We start from the raw sequence: 14,861 nt of genomic DNA, 5'->3' as shown, positions 1-14,861 counted from the left end.
TTTTTTTCGGATATAACAATTTTTTAATTTTAAACAAATTTTTTAAAAATTTTTTTAACATTATTTCGGTTTCTTGGTATTTTTTTGTATTTCACATCTTTTTGTAGAGAATGAAAATTATTAAAACGAGCCTAATTTTTTTTGTAAAGTGCAAATGTTATTGAGATGAGTTTTATGAACGTGGACTTGGCGCAATTTTTTACAGTGAAACTGTTTTTGTTCGGATTTCAGTATTTTTTGTAATTATAATAAAAATTGACAATTTTAATTAAATACATTTCCGGTGGCAAACTATCCCCTTTAAGCTATAGTTCATGTAAAAGTTATTCTTGCGCCGCCTGACGTGTGTAATTGCAAGCTGTCAAATATCTTTTTTTCACTGTAGTTTCCCATCTATTATAAGATAAGCATGCATCCTTATATTATTTGGTCTCTGGCCGTCCGCTTTTTACACAAGAGAAAAGTTATAAAATCTAAAAATCTGGGTCGCTATAGTTTGTGCTAATTATTTTTAATAATTTTAAATAGAAATTATAAAGATAATTCATAATAATCAAGTAATACGCGTAATAAAAAGCATGAACTACTATTATAAAATATCATATAGAAAAAAAATCAAAATAAATTTGAAAAAAAATTTGTAACCTCACAAAACCGTTCTGCTTACGGTATATACACACTCGGTAGTCTGGCTTGAGAACGGAACTTGGCGCCAGACTTTATTGAGTCTGTTGATTTTTTCATTTTTCTATTTTATATCTTTTTGTAAAGAAAAAAAAAAATTTTTCTTTCCTTAATAGTCTTACAAACGTGGACTTGGCGCGATTTTTTTACAGTGAAACTGTTTTTGTTCGGATTATAATTACCATTATTGTTGTTGTTATTATGATTACCAATATTATTTATTGTTATTATGATATTGTTGTTAGTAAATGACATAATGAATCAAACGCATAGTTTATTACTTTCAGTATTATAATTACTATTATTGTTGTTGTTATTATGATAACCAATATTATTTATTGTTATTATGATATTGTTGTTAGTAAATGACACAATGTATCAAACGCATAGTTATGTTACGTATTATCAAGAGATTAAGATTATTTAAAACCCGCTCAATTGAATGACAGTGCCATCTACAGGCAACAACCATGAGATTATATAATGTACACTATCTTCAATGAAAATTCCCCAGACACTGAACAGCTGGTTTATCCCAAGAAAGTAGAACTCGAACAACGTTTAGTCTGTTGTGTATTTAGACTGGTTAATAAATATTATGTAAGAAATATCATCGTTTCAAACTTCGCTCAATTAACAAGTAGTGCCACCTACAGGCAACAATCATCAAGACGTTTGTAGTATCTGTACATTGCTCGAACAGAATTACTCAGATCTTGATAAGCTGACTTTTCCGAAGAAAGCAAAATCAAACAATTCTAGCTCTTTTAGGGCCAGTTTTTCAAATCAAGATAAAATTTTATCCAGGATAAAATTATGATGCCAGTATATTTATACATATGAAATATATAAATATATTTTATCATTAGATAAAATTTTATCCTAGATTGAAAAACTGGCCCTTAAATATTGACTCTAGTTAATAAATACAACTAAATGAAAAGAAAGTATATTTAGAAAAATACGAATGAAAAGTTATTTAATAATTAATTCTAGGGATATTCTATTAAAAAAAATATTTTAACATTTTTTGTTTTTAAAAAAATTTTTAATTCAAAGTTTGTATTTTTCCCGCGGAAATTGAATGTTTATAAAGTTTTAATATAAATCATTTAAACTATCACTTTTCGTACAATATCTAGCAGCATTGATAAAATTTTATATCAATAAGCCGCGAATACTTTTTAGCTCAGATTGATAAACTAAATGATCAGTTGTAAGCTTCTAATTTCACATATATTTTGAAAAATTTTTTACATTTTTGTAGTTGTGATAGTTGTAAATTTAAATTTAATACTTTAATACTTAATAATTAAAAAACAATATCAATGATAATAATGATAAACCATATTATCAATTTATTTTTACCTGTTCGGTGAACAAGGCCCAGTAGCGATTAACTCGCTCCTGGGGGACTCCCAAATTCAAGAGACGCACCTGTCCACCGCTAGTTCCCGCAAAAATCGAACCGCCAATAGAAAATCAGCCTCTCGATCACGCCATGAATCGACCGCTTTATTGGCTGATCGCTCCCGCTAGACATGCGCAATAGCCTTCTTCCCCAACTCAACGAGGAAGAAGACGGACTATTATTATTATCTTTCGCTTCCACGCTTTCGTTGCAACAAGTCGCCATTAATTCCGCATTTCGCTATTTTTATAATTTAAATTGCTTAAATTAACCGCTAATAATTCGCTCTAATTTGTTACAGATAAATTGTGTTATTTGTGCATTTATTTCACCGCTTTTACAGTGCCGGCAGAGTGTTCACCCACGTGTCAACCGGTATCGCTTGTGCTAACCACGCTGTGTATTATAAATCCGCTTTTATTTAAACAATCCGCTATTTAACATATTAAATATAACTTGTATTTAGTGTAAATAAATTTATAGTGTTAATTTTGATAATTATTTACGCGTTTTAATTGAGATATCCAGACCTAAACCTGATCCCCGCTTTTCCGCTCTTTCAACATTTTCATTATCATCATAAATATTTTTAGTATTATCCATATTGTCATTGTTTATATTGTCGTTATTATAATTATTATTATCTCCATTATTATTTAGTGTTAATATCATATTGTTGTTAGTAAATATCACAATTCGTAAACTTATGAATAATATTCGTATTAGGTAAGAAATATCATCGTTGCAAACTTCGCTTAATTAACAAGTAGTGCCACCTACAGGCTACAATCATCAAGACGTTTGTAGTATCTGTACAGTGCTCGAACAGAATTACTCAGATCTTGATCAGCTAACTTTTCCGAAGAAAGCAAAATCAAACAATTCTAGCTCTTTTAAGTATTGACTCTAGGTAATAAATGCAATTGAATTAAAAGAAAATATATTTAGAAAAATACATATGGAAAGTTATTTAATAATTAATTCTAGGGATTTTATATTGAAAAAAAATTTTAACATTATTTGTTATTAAAAAAAATTTCAATTCAAAGTTTGTATTTTTCCCGCAGAAATTGAATGTTTATAAAGTTTCAATATAAATCAATGAAAGTTTCACATATCGTACAATATCTAGCAGCATCAATAAAATTTTATATAAATAAGCCGCAAATACTCTTTGGCTTAGATTAACAAACTAAATTATCAATTGAAACTTTAATTTTACATGAATTTTTACATTTTTTTTGTAATTGAGATAATTATAAATTCAAATCTAATCCTCAATACTCAATAATTTAAAAATGATAGTAATAATAATAATAATAATAATAATAATAATAATAATAATAATAATAATAAATATCGTTGCTATTATATTTATTAATTTATTATTAACATTATAATTATTTCCATTTTTTAACTATTATTATTATTATTATTATTATTATTATTATTATTATTATTATTATTATTATTATTATTATTATTATTATTATTATTATTATTATTATTATTATTATTATTATTATTATTATTATTATTATGTTATTAAATGCTCAGGGGGGTTGTCCCCGAAGTCCGACTCTCCGAGGGCCCAGCCTGAGCTCCATCCATTACTGCTGGACCACTCCGCACAACAAGGCGGTTAGCGGCCACAGCAGGCCAAAGTCATTTCCCTAAGTAGACGGAGGGAACCTAATATTACAACCTTCTGCATCCTGACAGCCAAGAACTCAGATTTTGACGTGCAAGCTGGAACTTTGGCAAGTGAGAATACAAAAGACTGTTTAATCCCTCCAAGGACGCCAACGATTAGGACGACTAGTTTGACACGGTAACCTGGGTAAAGTTTGCCAATTTCAAATAGGAGATCCTGATATATTTTTCTTTTGTGCTCTTCTTTGGCTGAGATGTTGTGTTCAGCCGGGGCCGAGAACTCAATGACATAAATGTCACGAGTGGCCTTGTCGAAGAGCACAATATCAGGTTTGTTGTGATCGATCCGCCGGGTTGTTGCAAATGGCATGTTCCAGTAAATTTTGCAACTGTCATTCTCAACAACCTGGGGAATATCTCCTGGTAGATAAGGCAGCACTGGTGTCATATCAATACCGTAGTAATGACGAAGATAGTAGTACAGTACTCTCAGGGCAGCGTTGTGACGCTGGATATATGCACCTCTCGCCAGCACAGGACATGCCGACAAAAGGTGCATGAGCGTCTCCGGGTGTTGTTTGCACATCCTACATGACGTGTCCAGAAGCTGCACCTGGAGCACCTTGCTACGGTATTCTAGAGTGTTAATGACACCATCTTGGCAGGCAAATATGAACCCTTCAGTCTCGGACATCAGGCCAGCTGACTTTAAGAAGGAAAAGGTCAGCTGGGTGGACAAGCCATGATCACGCACGTGTTTGAAGTACACGCTGTGCATGGACTTGTCCATCAGTTCACCTAGGAGTTGTTTTTCCTCGGCGTTCCTGATGACGCTCTTAAATTCTTCCTTTCGGAGTTCCATAAAAGCGTTTATCTCTCCAAGACCAAGGGTTTTTGCTGCATATATAGCTGCCTTATACAAGAACGACCCCTTATGCGCATTTTCATGTTTATGTACAATTTGCATAAGGAAGTCATCCTCGTCTGCAGTGAAATTGACAACCTCGAATGTTAAGCCCAGGACCAAACGATCATGCAGCCGCTCCAAATTCTGCAGACCTCTCCCACCGATGGACCGGGAGAGGTATAATCTGGCGACTGATGAATTGGGGTGCATGCTCCGATTCATATTGATAACCTTACGGGTTTTGATGTCGAGATCTCGTAAATCCTTTCGGGCCCATTTCAGGACACCGAAAGAGTATAGTAAGACTGGGATAGCGAGCATGTTAGTGGCGAAGACTTTATTTTTGCCGGAAAGTTCGGAGGACCAAATTTTCCGGAGTCTCCTAACATACTCACTACGGAGAGTTGCTCGGACTTCAGAGACCGCATGCATGCGGTGCTCTTCCATTCCTAGGTATCTATACAACTCTCCAGCGCCTAATTGTCTTAAGATGCTCCCATCTACTAACTCGACATCATCACCCGTATCAGAGCACTTACCCCTCGCCAGATGTATGACCGCACACTTGTCCAACCCAAAAGACATTCCGACATCTCATGTGTACTCTGCTACGATGTTCAGGGCTGCCTGTAGATGATCTTCATTAGCACTATATAGCTTCAGATCATCCATGTAAAGCAGATGGGTGATCGAGTATTTTCGATCACCCGGAGGCCCCACAGAGTACCCATGGGTTTTACGGAGAGCAACAGATATAGGCAGCAGTGAGATGCAAAACAGCAGAGGGCTCAAGGAATCGCCTTGGAAGACCCCTCGTTTGTACTCTACAACTCCGGTTACGTGCAATGCGTTTCCATTTCCTATATGGAAACGCGTTCGCCAGAGCTGCATTGTACGCCGAATGCATTCCACCGTTTCGGGATTGACCCCCAGGCACTTGAGGAGGTATAAAATCAACTCATGAGGAGTTGAGTCAAATGCCTTGCGATAGTCAATCCAGGCCATTGACAGGTTGCGTTGATAGTAGATCGCATCTTGTATGACACATCGATCAACTATCAGGTTCTCTTTGCAACCTGACAGGCATCTTTTGTTGCCACGCTGTTCATATATCTGTTGCCATATAGGTCCTATCTCCTGCAAGATACGGTTATTCAAAATTTTTGTAAAAATTTTATAAACCGCATTCAGGCAGGTGATAGGCCTGTAATTCTTTGGGTCAGACAAGTCACCTTTTTTGGGTATCAGTACGGTTCGCCCTTCTACGAGCCAGTCTGGAATCAGTTCGTCAGCTCTAATGTAGGATGTAAATATACGGGCCAAATGGAGGTGGGTAGAAGTAAACTTCTTCCACCAGAAGACATTAATGCCATCTGGTCCCGGGGCAGCCCAATTTCTGCTGCCATCTAGAGCTAAACGAACTTCATTTACACTGACTGCAGGGCTCTCTTCATCAGCATTCTCTCGACGGTGTTTCCGACAAAATGCTTTGAAGTCATGCAGAGCTGGAGTATTGGCGTTTACGTTTGGTTGATCTCCATACAACTCAGTCCAAAAGGCTTCCACCCGCTCAGGTGCTGGATAATTCCCGGTAACAACAGTCTTTGGTGTCAGAAAGCGTGAAGGGCTAGATCGAAACAACGAATTGTCGACCAGCCGTTTCAGCCTTATTATTATTATTATTATTATTATTATTATTATTATTATTATTATTATTACTTCATTTATTCTGTAGTATGTGTACGACTTCGTACATGTGCCATTCTACAAGCGTGTATTACGTATAAAATTTGAATTTCCCGGGATTTGAAACACTCCGTATATATACGGTGCTGTTTGTGTACGGAGTCGTATCGTTTGCTTGCTGTACCTTAGCCACATCGTTAGTTTATTATATAGAATTATATACAACAATACTTTCTCGCAGTGATCTCAAAGTAAATAAACAAAGTAAATAAATAAAAGAATAACTGCAAGCAATTAATCTTAGTTCATTAACATATGTGTGAGCACCTTTAAGATTGGAGTTTACTTTTCTACGGTACTAATTTAAATCTCGCGTTGGCTGCATTTTTTACCGCAAAATATCCCCTTGATTAAAGCTACAGTTTATGTAGAAATAATAATTCCAGTGCACCCTGCACCCTGATGCAAGCTGTCAATTACCTTTTTTTAGTGTAGTTGCGTATCTATAGAAGGATTACTATACATTTTTATTTTATCTAGTCTGTGGCACTGACCATTCCTCATCGAAAAAAAGTCAGGATCGAAATTTTTGCGTTGCTATAGTTTGTGCTCATTAAATTTAATAATTTCAAGTAGATTAAGTGTTATAATTGATTATAATTGAATTAATATCAGTAAAATAAGGTATAAACTACTGTTGTAATAGACAGTTTAGGAAAATAAAGTACCATAGAATTAAATAAAATTTTCAACCTCAAAATATCGTAATGTTTCCAGTAAACACAGTCGGTAGTCTGGCGCTCCGTTTACAATGGATTTGATTTGAACGGAACTTGGCGCCAGATTCTACCGAATCTGTGGTTATGTATATTTTATATGTAGTAGAGTTTCCGGTGTGGCTTCTCACTCAGTTCGACGTTGTTGTTTACTACGGTACACATAACCTGCGTTTTATTTAATTTTGATGTGAAACATTTTTATTTTAATCTTTGACAATAAAATATGTGTGATAGTGATAACTCAGAAGATCAAAGTGATCAATCTTGTGCAAAGAAAGTAAAACTACACTATGGCATACTACCAAGTCATCAGTAAGTAGATCGTATTTTTCAAGTGTCCATAAATGTAATTATTATATTTTTATATTTAATTAATTATATTTATATTAATCATATTAGTAATTATATGAATTATATTAAGATTAATAATTATATAAATTATGTTAAGATTAATAATTATATAAATTATATTAAGATTAATAATTATATAAATTATATTAATATTATCTTCAATTAATCATTTTTTTATTATTCATGAAGGAATTTATATGGAAAAATTTATTAATAAAATTTATATTTGCAAATCTTTAGTCATATATTGCAATAATTAACTAAGATTTGAGTTCATGAGTATATTGAAGCCACACTCAAAATTTTTTTTCTTTTTCTTGTGTATTTTAATATCATATTTTTTTAAATATTTCAGTTTCCATCGATTATTACAGGGATCACAAAATATTATTATTGAAGCTGGACACCACCCTGATCAGTTAAACACAAGGCATACTATCAATGTTGTGTAAGACTTTATTAATCGAATAGTACCAGACTATTTTAATTTTTATCTTAGATTTTATTAACATATTTATATTTTTTTTCAGAGTAAACAATAGTAAAAGAGAACGTCAAAAACAATACAGGGAGCGGAACAGAGACAAATTGAAACATCATGAAGCGGAAAGAAGAAAGCGTATACAATCTTCACAAAGCATTATCGGACCGTCTACCTCTTCAAACTCAAATATAATGGAAGTAAATAATGAAGAACCAGTAACTGCTATTTCATCTACTCTTCAAAATAAAAGAGACTGTCAAAAAAGATACAGGGAAAAGATCAGAGAAAAATTGAGTCAGCGTGAACCGGAAAGAAGGAGACGTCTACAGAATGCAGAAAGTATTATAGAATTACATACTTCTCCAAATATAGAAAATAGAGAAATAATTACAGAACCAATAATCACAATAGATGAAGTAAGTACAAATTCTCAAAATTTAACTGGTTTGGGAGAAATGGAGCATGAAGTGTTTGACATATCTCAGCAAAATTTAAGTAACCTATCAAGCGCAAATATTGCGGAAATTCCGAATAACTACAGTCAATTTAGATACCATAAAACAGCTCATGAATATTTCATCGATAACTTTAAAAATAATGAATTTGGACATGCTTGTTCAATTTGTGATCGACTTTGGTTTGAAAAAGATTTAAAGAAACCATCTACATCTGAAAATGTAATTAATACAATAGCCAATGTGCAAAATGTGGATTCCCTTAAAATTTGCTCTACTTGTAAATCAGCATTAGATAAAGAAAAGATTCCTAACTTGTCAGTTTATAATGGATTTCATTACCCAAAAATACCACAGCATTTGACAAAAATCGATTTCATCACTGAAAGACTTATTTCTCCATGAATTCCTTTTATGCAAATAAGAAGATTAAGACACGTTCAAGGACAATTCGGTATATACGGACAAATTATCAATGTTCCTGTTGTTGTTGATACAATGGTACGAACACTTCCAAGAAATGTCAATGATGAACATTGCATTTATGTACATGTTAAAAAAAAAATGATTCATAAAAGTAGTTTTGTGCATGGCTTAATTAACATCGAATCAATTAAAAAATGGTTATACTATTTGATTACTACACCTTTATATCAGCATTACAAAATAACAGTTGATAAATCATTTTTTAATCAAGAAACACCACTAATTACACAACAGAACATAGATGAATTTAGCGAAAATATTAATCTTGAAGAAAGCCTTACTGCTCAACAACAAACTTTGGTATGGAATGAGGTAAAATATTTGCGATTAGCCCCAGGGCAACAGAATATTCCACAGAGTTTATTATTCGACAAGCATGCCGAAGAGCTATCATTTCCTAGTATTATATGGGACACTTTAGAAAATTCAGAGATACAGTCAACGTCACGCTTTTTATGATGGCATTTAGTGAATTGCGGCGTAAGGATTGTCGAGGAGTCGATCCTTATCACTTGTTATATATAGCTGTAAAAATTATGAGACTGCGAGATCGTGACTGTTTAACGATCGCGTTTAAAAATGTTGGTACAGATAGCAATATAACCACGAAACAAGTTCAATCTGAAGACTATATTCATAACTGCATGGAGTCAAATCTAGCTTTCTTACGTTCAATACCAAATTCAGTTTGGTACTGGTCTTCAAGGAAAAAAGATTTATTTGCAATGATGCGGCAGCTAGGGAAGCCAACTACATTCATGACACTAAGCGAAAATGAAATAGGGTGGCCGGATTTATTAACATTGCTGTATAAATTAGCGGAAGGAAAAGAAGATATGCAAAATCTCATCGGACCAGAACTCAATTTTATCCAAAAAAGTTCATTAATTAACAACGATGCTGTAACATGTGCTATTTATTTTAACAAGCTAGTTAATGTTATAATGACGATTTTACAATCAAAGAAGTTCAGTCCTTTTGGTAAATTTAGAGTCATAAACTACTTTCTGAGGATTGAATTTCAACATCGTGGAAGTCCACACGCGCATATCCTTTTATGGCTTGATAATGCTCCCACAGATATTCTTGGAAAAGAGCAAAAAAAAAGCAATAGAAATGATTGATAATTTAGTGTCAGTATCAACTTCAGAAGCATCCGGAAATATAAAATTACTTACCCATAAGCATACTTTCACGTGCTACAAAAAAATAAGATCTACATCAATGCAAAAGTGCCGATTTGAAGCACCATTCATGCCTTGTAAATCCACAATGATTTTAATACCGATGGAAAAAACTGATCCACTTTACAAAAAACATTTGATAAGATATAATGAAATAAGAATTAACTTTACCTTCAAACTTTACTTTCAATCCGATTGTTTTTAATGTATTAAAATCTAATATGGATTTCCAAATAATTACTGAAGAATATTCTTGTGCGGCATACGTGGTTGAATATGTAAATAAGACCAACAGAGGTATTAGTAATTTGCAACGTAAGATAATAGAAGTCATGAATGAGAATCCCGAATTTGATATTGTTGAAATAACTCGTAAAATGAGTGTTGACATGCTAAATACCATTGAGATGAGTAGTCAAGAAGCTGCTTGGGATCTTCTACGGTTACCAATGTCTAAATCATCAATATCAATTCAGTATATTAATACTTGTTGGCCTATTGAATGACAGAAGATTAAAAAAACACAAAAACAAATAGATGAACTGGATGACGAATCTACTGATATTTGGAAGGAAGATTGGCATGATAAGTATCAGAAACGGCCAGAAGAACTGGAAGCTATTTCGTTAGCTCAATTTGTTTCCAAATATACCAAAAACAATAAGGGGGAATACGTCAAAAAAAAACAGCCTCGAATTATTCGTTATAGAAATTATGACATGACTCAGGATTACAACGAGTATAGAAGAGAAATGGTTACCTTACATATACCATTTAGAAATGAAGATACAGAAATATTAGCAGATATTAAATTCACAACTATATATGATGAACACGAGAATGAAATTTTAAAAAAAAGAAAAGAATTTGAGTCAAATATTGATGTTCAGAAGACAATTGATATATGCTGACAGTTATGTCATGAAGATGAGCCAATAGATGACGAATCAGAAATTCGAGACTTGGCTACAAGATTTCCAGAACCAAACCCTTTCGAAGAATTGTACAGAAATCCGGATGCTGCTGTTAATGAAGATTTACGTATAGCTACGCTTAAAAGCTTGGGAGCAATAGCCAAAAGACGAGAAAACATCATGAGTAATGATCGTTTTTGCGAGCTTATGAGAAGTGCTAATGAAAAGCAAAAAGATTTGCTTTTACACGTCATTCATCACAATTTATCGGCGGAAAAGTCACCTTTACAATTATTTTTTACTGGGCCAGCTGGATGTGGAAAAATCTTTGTAATAAAATTGATAATGGAAATCTATAACAGATTTTCTGAAAATGATGGGTTCTGCAATTCATATATTACGTGTGTTTCGACTGGTAAAGCTTCAGTAGCTATTGATGGAACTACTATTCATACTGCATTGAAAATATCGTTATCAAAACTAATTCCGTTATTTATAGAAAGAGCACAACAATATCGATGCTTATTTAAATATGTCAAAGTTTTAATAATTGACGAAATCAGTATGATTGGTGCCGAGCTCTTGAACCAAATAGACGCAAGACTAAAGCAAATAACCGGAAATTTTGATGAAAATTTTGGTGGACTAGACATTATTTTTATTGGAGATTTGCGGCAACTACCTCCAGTCCGAGCAACTCCAATCTATAAGCAGTCAAAACAACGGATGGTTGGACCCTTACTTTGGCGAGGATTAAAATTCTACGAATTAACTCAAATAATGCGTCAAAATAACGAAATGTTTGCTTCTATTCTCACAAAAATTGGTAGTGTATGAGTATAGTAAAAGTCATAGTATTCCATTACTTTATGTAGCTTTAACACGAGTAACAAGTGCTGAAGGGTTGTTTATATGTAACAGTACGGATGATTTAAGATTTTATCATGGAAGGAGAGTTGATCCATCAGTTTCCAGCTTACAGCACGAATTTGAAAGATTATCTTTAAACAGACTTACTACATTGCAAGGATTGATCACTGATTTTATGAACTCCAGAAATAAATTAACCATATAACTTTAAACTGTCAAAGTCTCAGAAACCATGCTGCTGATTTACAAGATTCTATTTGCAGAAATAGTAACTTTTTGTTACTAACTGAAACATGGTGTCATGCAGATGAAGCAGTTGACTTATGTAACTTTCATTGTATTGCAAAATTTAAACGACAAAATGTTAGAGCCGCTGGAGTGGCCATTTACAGAAACAACAACACTTCACATGTTAGTACACTCAACATGGATCTAGCAGGTTAAAATGCTACAGAAGTTCATGTTTCCCAAACATCTATTGGTGATATGTGGACACTGTTATGCATTAATGTGTTAAGTGCTATGGAAATCCTATGTACTTAACACACTATTGCATAACAGAGTCCATGTGTGCTTCACATGTTAAACTAGAAGACGGAAGTGAATTAATTATGATTGTAGTATACATTTCACCTAATAACAAAATGGATCATATAATTTCATTTTTACATGAAAGGTTATTTCCTTATAGTCAAAGAGGTTCAATAATTTTTAAAACGAATAAACATAAACTACCATTAATTTTAGCTGGAGATTTTAATGTAAATTTTGCAAGAGCTGAATCAATGCCATTAATGACATTTCTTCAAAAAGAATTTCAATTGCAAATCAACAACAATCCAAGAGAATCTACTACCAAATATGGAACAACAATAGATGCTGTATTTGTGAGATATCTTGATAATGTTTCATCCAATACTTTTGTAACGTACTTTAGTTATCATCGACCAATCGTCACAGTAATACCGGCAGAGGAAACATCGAATATAACTATTACTGAAGTCACAGATAAAAATATTTAAATTGTGGCCACTTGATATTAAAATCGAATTTTTATATCACATGTAAATAAATGTTTATTAAATAAAGTTACCATTTTCTGTAAGAAATTCGTAATACTTCATTTTTTCATTAGGCTATATTTAATTCCTGTAATAATATTATTTTTTATGCATATTACTTGTACACACACGATGATTCACATCTGCCAGGCGTCCCATGACGGCTCACATTTTTTTTTTTTAATTGCTCAGAGATTTTTTTTTTTCGTTCTAAGAAACTCTGGGCCGAGAAATGATAGTTATTATCATTTTTTGATAACGATTCTTAATGAATAAAAAAATTAGGAAAACGGTTGACCCTAAAGGCCATCCCTGCAACTTCCCGCTAATTCCGTTAATGCTTGGCCTCTTTTTTTGAGCTCGAAGACAATCTGTGTGTTCTTTTGAGCTCTCCGAGCTTGAGAAGATACTTTTTCTATGCTTTTGAGCTCTTTGAGCTCAAAAGTCTGATAGAAGTTTCATAGAACACTATTTTTTGAATTTTCAAACCACAATAACTTTTGTATGAATGAACCAATTTTTACGCGGTTGGCGGCATTATACGCAGTTTTTAAGCCTCATAAAAAATTTCTTAGTTTCAATCGGTCAAACTCGAAATTTTGGAATAACTCCGGTAAAACAGTTTTTTCGGTTTTCTTTCGTTCATGATATCTCTCGAACGAATCAACCGATTTTGCCTGGATTGGCGACGATCGACGTAGTTTTTCTAAAAAAATTTTTTTTTCCTATTTTTTTTTAGATTTCTCTAAATTTCTCAAAATCTATCGGTTCGAATCGGTTCAAATTAACTGGGAATCTAAGTTTGGTGAATCCCTTTTGAATGGCACTAACCACGATGAAATCGGTTCAACCGTTCAAAGGTTATAAATGGTTTTGCCATAGTTCATAGCTAAATTTGTAATTAAAGACGAATTTGGGAACTGGGGAAAGAATAGATAAAGGGGGAGGGGGGACCTTACTCAGTAGGAATTTTCGGTAACCGAAAAAATGATTCGGACTGGGACTCGAACCCGGATCGTTTGGTTACGCGCCAAAGGCTCGTAATTGTTATACGATTACTTACTTACTTACTTACTTACTTACTTACACACACACACACACACACACACACACACACACACACACACACACACACACACACACACACACACACACACACACACACACACACACACACACACACACATACAGACATACATACAGACATAGTGACATCCTCGCGGAAATAGTCAGGAAAGCTTTCGAGGAACTCAAAACGTCGAGATCTGATCAAAACTCGATTTTAGAAAAACGGGGTAAAACCAATAACTTCCCGATTTTTCGAAAATATTTGATTTTCTTAGCGGGAAGTTAAAAATAATTAAAAGATTTTTAATTTGGAGCCAGGAAATTCTAGATTAAATAAGAATAATTATCATGAATTAATTGCGATTTTGAATCAATTTAATTATAATTGAGCTAGTGGATGCTGTTTTCAAAAATCTAGATATTTGCAGTCGTAATTATCAGGTATTAGTGAAAAAATCACTTGCTTATGTCGAATTGGCTTAAGACGTAGATAAGTTGTTCAGTTACCAAGGCAGCTAAAAATAAGCAAATTGCCGAGCTGGGAGATAATTTTTAACTAGTCAAGACTTGAAAAACAACAATATTAGAGTGTAAGAAAGAACAACAACAGAATTCACATTTAACACTTTTTATTATTATGATTTCGAATAAATATATTGGTAAATTAACAACATTCGATTACATCTTATTCGAAAAATAATGAACACCTTATTCCATAATTGAAAGAGTTTTACATGAAATTAAAAACAAATAAGATTGACAGTTGCTCAAAAACGAAAAAATAAAGATAATTATCACAATTCGTATTAAATTTTTAATGAAGTAATTATAATATTTATATCACAGAAAATTATTAAATTTCTTAAAA

Source organism: Cotesia glomerata, linkage group LG2 (genome assembly GCF_020080835.1).
Source record: "Cotesia glomerata isolate CgM1 linkage group LG2, MPM_Cglom_v2.3, whole genome shotgun sequence".
Lineage (NCBI taxonomy): Eukaryota > Metazoa > Arthropoda > Insecta > Hymenoptera > Braconidae > Cotesia > Cotesia glomerata.
The sequence above is the reverse complement of the archived record's forward strand: the minus strand, read 5'-3'. Positions refer to the sequence as shown.